This window comes from Trachemys scripta, chromosome 3, assembly GCF_013100865.1.
Source record: "Trachemys scripta elegans isolate TJP31775 chromosome 3, CAS_Tse_1.0, whole genome shotgun sequence".
Classification (NCBI taxonomy): domain Eukaryota; kingdom Metazoa; phylum Chordata; order Testudines; family Emydidae; genus Trachemys; species Trachemys scripta.
Genome location: NC_048300.1, coordinates 193,127,684 through 193,137,168, shown reverse-complemented (window position 1 = coordinate 193,137,168; position 9,485 = coordinate 193,127,684). Strand labels below are relative to the sequence as shown.

General features: G+C 43.0%; 1 long non-coding RNA gene across 1 annotated transcript; it reads right to left on the bottom strand.

Moving 5' to 3' along the window:
- Window positions 1–2,213: 2,213 nt before the first annotated feature.
- LOC117874395 lies at window positions 2,214–9,182 on the bottom strand. Its single transcript, XR_004644965.1, has 4 exons — window positions 9,090–9,182; window positions 7,074–7,171; window positions 5,489–5,612; window positions 2,214–2,426 (listed from the first exon to the last, which is right to left on the bottom strand). It is a non-coding gene; the product is annotated as an uncharacterized LOC117874395 (long non-coding RNA).
- Between the last annotated feature and the right edge of the window lie 303 nt (window positions 9,183–9,485).

Here is a 9,485-nt window from a genome sequence, read left to right as displayed (position 1 = left end):
TCCTACCACTCCTTCTTGGGATATTCCAGCCTGTCCTTTAATCTAGGATTCAGTCTGATCCTGGGCTCAACAGTCCTTACAAGGGGCTTGTGCACCCAGGGGAGCCCAGGTCTATCCACTGCTCTGAGTTCCAGCCCAGGGACCCTGCATTAAGCAACTAGGTCTGCTCCTTCATATGTGCCGCTGTTTTCCTGGCCACCTCACTTCCTACCTCACCTCATGCTGCTTCCCTGAGGCTCGTACTTAACACAGCCTATCCTCTGCTTTTAAGGCCCCTGGCTTCTCCTAGCTTCTTCCTCCTCTGCTGGAACACCAACACCTCAGGACTGGCTCTCTTTGCCTTGCCTCATTTCCACGAACCACCAGATGGATTAATTCCATCCTTGTGGTCTTCCTCAGCCTGCCTTCCCCAGGCCCTACCTGAGAGAGAATCTACCTACTTCCTTCTTGCTTCCTCCTAACTGATTTCTTCTCCCACCCTTATGTAGTCTTTCCTGACCCTTTCACAGCTGGGATCACTAATCATAATTAAATTCCCAGATCAGGACCAGATGAGCTGCTAGGTCGCAGGCAAGATGACTGTCTCTAATATAAAACAAATGGATTGTTATACCTTTTTAATGATTAGTTATGATAACATTTGCATTTAAAATATACAGCTTTGTGTGTGTGTTTGTGCATTATAGAATAAAAAGATAAAAGAAGTCCCTTTACAATTTAACAGGTATTTGCAGTTAGTGTAGCCAGCTTGCTGTTGTCATTATTCAGTTTAAGTCCTAGGTGAAACACAGAAGCCTCATCTGCTATTTGACATGTTTTAAAGGCTTAGGACTAAGTTATGGATGTCTGTGATGTTATTGTATACGACAAGTCCTTTTGTGATTTTCCATGCTGCTCCTCATGCTTGGGAAGAGGTCCCCCTAAACATTGACAAAGCACCTCATTGTCTTCCTCCAAATGGCTCCAAAAACTCTCCTATACTGTGAAGTCTGCAACAAACTTGATAGTGGCTAGGCTGCTGTGCTGATACCACTGCCTATCATGCTGACCAAGACTGTCTCCTCGTTTCCTTGTACTCCCACATAAGTCTGTATCCATCTGCTGTCTCTTGCCTTACACTTAGTTTGTGAGCTTGATGGGGCAAGGACCAACTTTTTCTCTGTGTTTGTACAGTGCCAAACACAATGGGGTTCTGGTCCATGACCTGGGCTCCCGAATAAATAATAATAATAAGAAGATGAAAGTTTCAGCATCATCAGAATTGTTTCAGTTTTTTTAAAACGAGATTTCATTAAAACTGACATGTTCCTCCTGAAAGTTTCCCTGTTGATGAAACAGCAGTTTCAAAAGGAAAAAAATGTTCCATTCAAAAATTTTGATAAGCTCCTTTATTAATAAATTCCATATTTTCTGTGTCACCATTACTACTGACAAGGACCTGCCTGGAGGAAATAACTTTCTAAGGGTTAAATGGGATTTTTTCCATTGACATCAATGGGGCCAGGATTTCATCCCAGGTAAGCTTCTACAGCTGACTGAAGTCAATGGAGAGAGTCTCCCTGACTTCAGTGGGCTTTGAACAATGCCACATAGTGCAAAGCCAAATTCAGAGAACAGCTCTAGCTGGGATGTGCCTTGGCAGCAGGGCCTGTGTTTAAGTATCTGTTTTACACACTTGTTCCCAATGGTGTGTATGTATCTACACTATTGTCCTACTTTTAGGTATCCCACCCATTACAGAGTGGTCCAAAGCGTTTAACATTGAAAAACTACCTTAATCATATTGAGGATACTGTGAGCATGAAAGGGAAGAGGACAGAGCTCCCCGGCCTTACTCTGTGAGGAGACGGCTGCCTCCATCTACCCACATGGATGGGAATGTGGAGGAGGGGCAGGAGACAATGAGGGCAGGGTGCAATGACTGGAGGATAAGGGGGATTGGTGCCACTAACTCCTTATTGCTCCATGTATGTCCCCTTCTATGTGGCTGCAGGACAAATGGATTCTCACTGTGGGTCCCATCCTCCCTACTTTTTCTTCTTTATGTTGCCTCACTTTTCAGTGTCCCACGTAAGATGTAACTAAAATCAAGTGATAATATAGAGGGATATGTTGGTGCCTATATTAGGATTGCCTAACACCCCCCCCCCCCCCCCCCCCCCCCCCCAACAGAACACACACACTCATATTTCAGCACCGTGATGTGACAACAACTTGCTTTTATTAAAAGGGGAGTTGCAATCTTTTATCAGTGATAGAAGCTCTCCTGTTTGGATTTCTCCAGCACACATGGCTCTGTCCAGCCCAGATATACAGTCCTTCAGGCTTCCATTGTAGCAGGATCTAGTCATTCTAGAGGTGAGAGGATGTCACCAGATTCCCAGAGATCCTGCCGAAACCATGGGCAGAGCTGTCAGCAACGCCATCTGCACAGAGAAAAGAGTTGATCAGATTCTTTGCTTATACCCATAAAAATGAGAAATTATATTTAATTTCAGATCAAAAAGCACAGGAAAAATTTTCCCATCACTGTGGATATTCCTGGTTAATAGTCATTTTCCCTGCTGCAATGTGCTGTTACCGAGTTGTAGTTGTCGTGTTTAAGCAAGTGAGCTACCTGGCATAACAGGCAAATGTAGACATCTGAACAGGGAAGTCTGCTCACCTGCCCCCAATTCTCTAGGAAGAGAGGAGTGTTCTCTCATTTTTTTAAAATGCACTTCCTAGTAACATTGTGCAAGGTTCAAATGTTGACCAGAACATAACAAATGCAGTGGTGACATGATGCACTAAGGAATGGAAACAAAATATGTTGTAAATTGAAACTATAAAGGAAATATTTAGTCAAAATTGAAAATTTCCAGCTCCCTCTATTAAATTTAGAGAAAAGCAAAGCATAAAAAACTAGACTGTAGAACTGTGTGACTCACTTCCATGTACTGTTCTGTCAAACACATCTTTGTCCACAGCTGAAGCTAAACCAATAGAGACTTAGGTGATAACTAATTCTTAAAGAATGCCTGGAAATTCCAGTCCTGCCTCCCAGCTCACATAGGCCTAAACTGAACTCTGTTCTGGTGGCAGATCCTTGCTAACTGACTTGCCTGGTGAGAGCGAGGCTATCTGGGTATGCTCAGTGAACCAGCTGGGCCACTCCAGTCTAGGTCGCTGGCTCCCAGTCTGCTTGCCCGTGGGAAAACTTGGCGGCCCACCCCCGTGTGTCACAGGAAGTTTGAGAAGCCCACCAACACTTCCTGCAGAGCCATCATTTTGGTCCTCCCGGCACCCCAAGCCAGCAATGTGGAGGAGGCGCCATTTGAAGAACTTGCGCTTTCACTCCTGCTTAAGGAAATGGGCAGCACTTCCGTGAGACTCGGGTGTACATTCCAGTGGCGTTTTCTGACCCATCGAAGACACCGGACAAAGATAATGATGATGGAGGAGGAGGACACAGATATGACAGATTTGCACTGGCTGATGTTGCTTGTGACACTTGGTGGAGCCACTGACACCCCCGACATAGACCAGCATTTCTGCAGCAGAGCCACAAACCATGGCTGATGGGACCACACTGCCATGTAGACCTGGGATGACCAGTAGTGGGTCTAGAGCTTTTGCATGGAGATAGCTGCTTTCAACTACCTGAAAGGGGGTTCCAAAGAGGATGGATCTAGACTGTTCTCAGTGGTACCAGATGACAGAACAAGGAGTAATGGTCTCAAGTTGCAGTGGGGGAGGTTTAGGTTGGATTTTAGGAAAAACTTTTTCACTAGGAGGGGGGTGAAGCACTGGAATGGGTTACCTAGGGAGGTGGTGGAATTGCCTTCCTTAGAGGTTTTTAAGGTCAGGCTTGACACAGCCCTGGCTGGGATGATTTAGTTGGGAATTGGTCCTGCTTTGAGCAGGGGGTTGGACTAGATGACCTCCTGAGGTCCCTTCCAACCCTGATATTCTGTGATTCTATGAAAGCTACATTTCTGGAGCTTTGTGAGGAGCTGACCCCCATCCACCAATATTTCCAATGCTGCCATTGTAGGCATAGTCAACCCTGGTTCTCTAACTAAAATCAAATACTTTGCTAACCTCACCCCAGAGATTTACCAGAAACTTGCTGTGGTCCTGCGACTAGGAAGGAGTGAGCTTGGCAAAGGACTTCTGGTCAGCGGCCATTGCAAATGCAGGAGACGGTTCACCGTGTTTGCAGCGCAGCAGTCAGAATTAAATGAAAGGGTTAAATGCTGAGCTTCACTTGAACAAAGGGTGTTGCCTCTGTTTCCTGGGAGTCAACTGGCAACTTGTGGGGCAGAAAGGATAAAGAGCACCAGGGCATGGGGTTGTGGGATAGCACTGGTAGACTCCCTGTGGCCCAAGTCCAGCGAGGCTGTGTCCACATGGCAAAATCACAGGGCTTGAACCCTGAGTATTGGCTCAACTCGAGCTCAGATCCGCTGTTCCTGGGGGATCCGAGGACCTGGGACTAAGTCTGAAAGTTGCATTTAGACAGAAAAGGAGTTCAGGCTTGAGCCTGAGCCCAGATTTACAATTCCTGCATGTCCATATAGACATATCCTTTGTGTTCATTCTTTGTAAATAAACACGACCGCACCAAAGAAATACCTGACCCATATAATTAATTTCTCCTCTTAATGGAGACAAGCCACAAGACCCTTAATGTTGGCTAGCTGCTCAGGCCAAGTGGTAATGGCATTTAATAACTTTGTATCATTTTACGTTGGGATGTATCTTGCAAGTCTCACCTCCCCCCCCCCCCCCGGTGTAACTAAGATCAAAACTCTGAGGCTTCTCTTTTGTGCGTACTACAGCTGTCAAGTTCTAAAGATGGTGCCTGTTTGCAGAGAGCAGCCATTTTGGTCTCAGAGTTACTGTAGACCAATACAGAGCAGTAGACTGATATCCTGCTCTCTCTCCTGGGGACTTTGCTTTGGTTCTTCCTTGTTCTTCCATTTTGGAATAGGGAACACAAACCATTTATACAGAGACTGTTTGTACATGCTGTTCCACCAGTGTGTAGGGATGTAAAAACAGCACACCTGGCTGCAGAAGAGTTACATCCATGCATGAGGAGCACGGAGTTGTGTAACTGTCTCTATGCTGCCCGTCTTGCAAGCACTGATGTACAGGAAGTGCTAGAGATGGTTCTGGGAGTTGTCAGGTTTCAGAGGTGCAATCCCTATACCATTGACCACTATGGAGATTCTGGATGGTTCTGGAGATAGGCATAAGCAGACTGGGTAAAGCAAGAATAAGAACAGCCAGCAGGGTTGTTCCCATATATGCTGAGGACACTCCAACTCCAATGCATCCCAGGTTCTAGGTACCTGAGGCGTATCCTTTGCCTGCTGCCTCTGGGCTCTGCCATGTGTACTACATCCCCAAGAGCATTAAACAACAGTTTGGATATAAAAAGGAGAGGAACACACATTTCTGTTAATACAGTAATGTCTCTGCTGTGGAATCATAAACTTACCGTAAGCAGCAGAAGCCCCCTGTGACACACCTTCTAAATGGTGTAGTACAGCGGGGACAGGCCGCATGGCAGTCACCCCCAAAGCGTCTACATTGCGATGGGGTCCAACTATGCTTTGCCAGTCCTACACAAAAAATGAGTCTTAATTATAAGTCAGCAGAGCAGCATGAATAAGGGGCTGTTATTTTAGCATGGCAGGCGTTCCCCCTTGACTGGGTTTCACAGTCACTGAAGGCTGCCCAAATCAGCACCATTAATATCATCCAGGGCACAATTTTACCACAGCTTTAATGCTACAGACATGGTTGTAGTGCTGGGTACATCCAGTAGCAGCCTCTAAACAGAGGGCAGAGCATATTCATTAAATGGGGCTCTAGCTCGCTGGATATATTTAAGAACTACCTAAGAACACAGGTGTCCTTCACTGCGCCACATATTTAAGGGATGAAATTCTGGCAGCTGCCTGTACCAAACTTTTGCTACGGGCTATTGCTCAGGTTCTGATTCTTGATGGCTCCTCAGAGCGATGCACCAGGGAAATTATGGTAAATGCTAAGGGACTGAGTAGGGTCGAACCAGTTCAGCACTAGGATGGATGGCTGCAACGTTTAGAAACAGAAGGGTTTGTTCAAGTTCTTTCTGGATCGAATGCCTGTCTGAGAGACTCGGCGCAAACATGTTTATGAAAACTCAGCACTCGGGAATAGTTTCTTCATGACCAATTGCCAGTTTTACATTTACCACACAGCCCAGTCCTGTTGAAAAGGTGGACACAATTTTGATAGCCTCAGCCTTTAGGATACCTGGGTTAAAATATTTAACTGGATGTAGCTGTGCTTTCTCAAAACTATTCACAACCAACAGATATAAATCCAAGACCTACACTGATGCATCGGCATTTCTGTATGTTCTGTCTCACCACCACATGATGTCATTTCCAGAAATCAAGCCAACCACATGGGTGTGGCAAATTGTTTCTGAGAGACGGTGTGGGTAAGACAAAGATCTGCCCTATTAGAGATCTGGGCTGTTTTCTCATTTGTACAATCTCTCTATGGGGCATGAGGCCTTCCTTAATTATAGGAGTTGTAAAGGCACTGAACGATTAGTGCTAGTCAGCAGAACTTCAGACTATGTTCTACAGCCCAAAGCACCAGCCCCTTCACCAAAAAGGGGCCTTTCCGTCATAGTAGGTCAGAGGAAGAGGATTTCATTTTCTCTTTCTTCATCTGCATGTTGAGTTCTGTGCATCATGCAATAGCATGATAGAGCATGTTCAAGGTAGATACAGTTTTGGGGATATTTAGCAGCAAGCTTCTAGCAACATCTGCTAGAAAATCACAGACAGGAACTGAGGATTTTTCAACAGGTCAGAATTCAGCCAGATCTAAATGGACTTTCATGATCACAACAAAGATAACTCCTTGACTCCAGTACAATTCCCCTGCCACATTTCCAGTGTCTGCTGCAACCTAGGTATTCAGAAAAAGACTTGCAAAAAAGTTACAATGCAAAGTTCTAGGCAATCTTAGTCTAGATTTGCCAACACCCCTCTATATTATCCTTGATTTCACTGAGATCTTACCAGGAGCAACTTGGAGCACCAACAGAACAGCAAAGAGAAGGTAAAGGATCTTCATGGCTGACCTTTGGCCGGGAACTCAATGTCACTAGAAGAAGAGACTGACAGGAGATGGAGAGTCACTGTATTTATTTGGTGCTGGAGATTGCAAAATGCTGAGCTATAGAAATATTGTCTATAGTTAAATGGCATAATATGTATGCTGCAATTTGTTAGTAATATTTATTATCTGTACAGCACCAGAGGTGCGGGAACATTTCAGAGAAATAGAGTCGATTGAGGAAAGATACATTTTAAAACACAAGTTGGGTGAGCAATCTTAATTCGCCTCTTACTCACATCAGGCATCTCACAGGTGTGTGGATCACTATTCTTTACCCAAAATACAGCCTGAAATATTGCACATTGATTAGTTTTATTAGCCAAAATAGAATGGAAAGCAATTAGATTACAGAAAGCAAAATACAGATGGTTAAATAATCGTGTTTATGAAATCTGCTAGAATGAATTCAACCTGATATGTGCCAATGTATCAAGAAGGCAGGTAATGAATCAAATCAATTCATGTAATTCTTCTCACAGTCTCCTTATACAGCAAACTTTATCTTAGTTTTACAGTATATTTAGTTGGTGACTTTAGAATGGAACATGGATCTATAAATCCATAAATGCAGATTTTTATCAATTTCTAATGAAACATGTTTGCCAGTGAAATTATAGAACTACCTGTGGTATTCAACTCCACAGCTCCAACATTAGATTTAGAAATTTGGACAAGTTACTTAATGATTAAGGAAGTCAATAGAATTAATTATCAGACTTTGAACCTGAAATAAAATACTTAGGTAATGATTTAAGCTATTCTAATTTGTCTGGAATTTTACCAGTATTGCAGGTTCTTTTCCCACTTTAAATATTCACATACTGCTAAAAATCTTCAGCTTAAAATATAAGTCAAAGATTCTTCCTCTTTTTGAATAGGAGGCTGTCAATTTCTGCTGACCACAAACGGTCTGATTTCCAGAGTAAACCCCGAAACACTTAGGGTGCCTTTCAGCAATCTTTTGCACAGTTTCCTGTTACAAATAGTATTAGGCTTTGAACAGAAAGTGTAACCAACCTCAATAGTCTTAATCATGTGTTGACTTACCAACATTTCTAGACAACTAAGATTAAACTTGTTAGTGAAATGCAAGTTTAAATTATGCATTTTATTAATTTACAGGGTTTTAATTCAGCAGAGTGGCCAACCCCTATGATTTTATTCTAAACTCCTGGCTGCTGGGGTGAAGAAATGCAAGAGAACCCTAGCTTTCATTTTAAACAAGAGTAGCATTCTTGCCCGCCTGATGGCAAAGATAAGCTAGAAAACGTGAAACAAGTGCACTTTAAATGTTCAGAAACCAGAAGGCAAATAAAATGTACCCCAAAGTTGTCATTTTTAAAAATCTCGTGATTTAAGCCCATCTCATGATTTTTTAATGTTTGGAGTTGATGACGCTGACTCTGGCAAGTTCTTTCTGAGAAGCAGTTACATTTAAGAAAACCAAGCATGCTTTCCTAATTGATAGAATACTAGGCTTAGTTAATTTAATAAGTTGGTGAACCCTCAGTACTCTTAATCACTTTATTGATTTACCATAATTTCTATCCAACTAAGTTTAAAGTTGTTAGTGAACTGCTATAATAATAGTAGCTTTATACATTTCAGTCATTTACGGGATTTTAACTTAGATACCTACTTTCTGAGAAGCATTTAGCTTTAAAGTTACTATGTTTTCATTTGGGTAAAAAAATACATGTATTTTTGGTACATAACAATGGAAACTCATGTTCTCCAGCTCAGCTTCACAGTAGCAATGACTGGTTTCTCCAGCTAGAAAGAAAGTTAATTGAGGCAGTACACGCAGGGTATTATGACAACTGTGTTCTTGTTTTTGTCCACAGCTGTCTCCCCAGTGAGGACTTTAAAGGACAGAATTATGAAGTGATTGTCATTGAAGAGACTTTAGTTCTTACCAGGTCTGTGGAGTTCTCACTGGCCAGGCAGTGAAGGTCTCCTTTGTCATCTCTTGGATCCAGATGTTTCAGCTTCAGGGAGTGATGGTTTGATCAAAACAGGCTGCTTTATACAGTTGTTGAAGGGCGTCATGGTTTGGTTTGTCTTCTGGGGAAAGTTGATATGGGCCAATCAGAAAATGGCCCAGGCTTCTGTCAAAGATTAGAAATGTCCAACTAGAATACGAGTTGTCCCTTCTCATCATATAAGGACAAAAAGAGGCATGTTTATTGAGTTTTTGCAAGTTTGTCTCTGGAATATTCTGTGGTCTTTCTGCAACACATCTTGTGCCATCCCAGTTTATGTAAGACACGTTAGGTTGTGCAAATTGTCTTGGTCCATGCAATGAACACCAG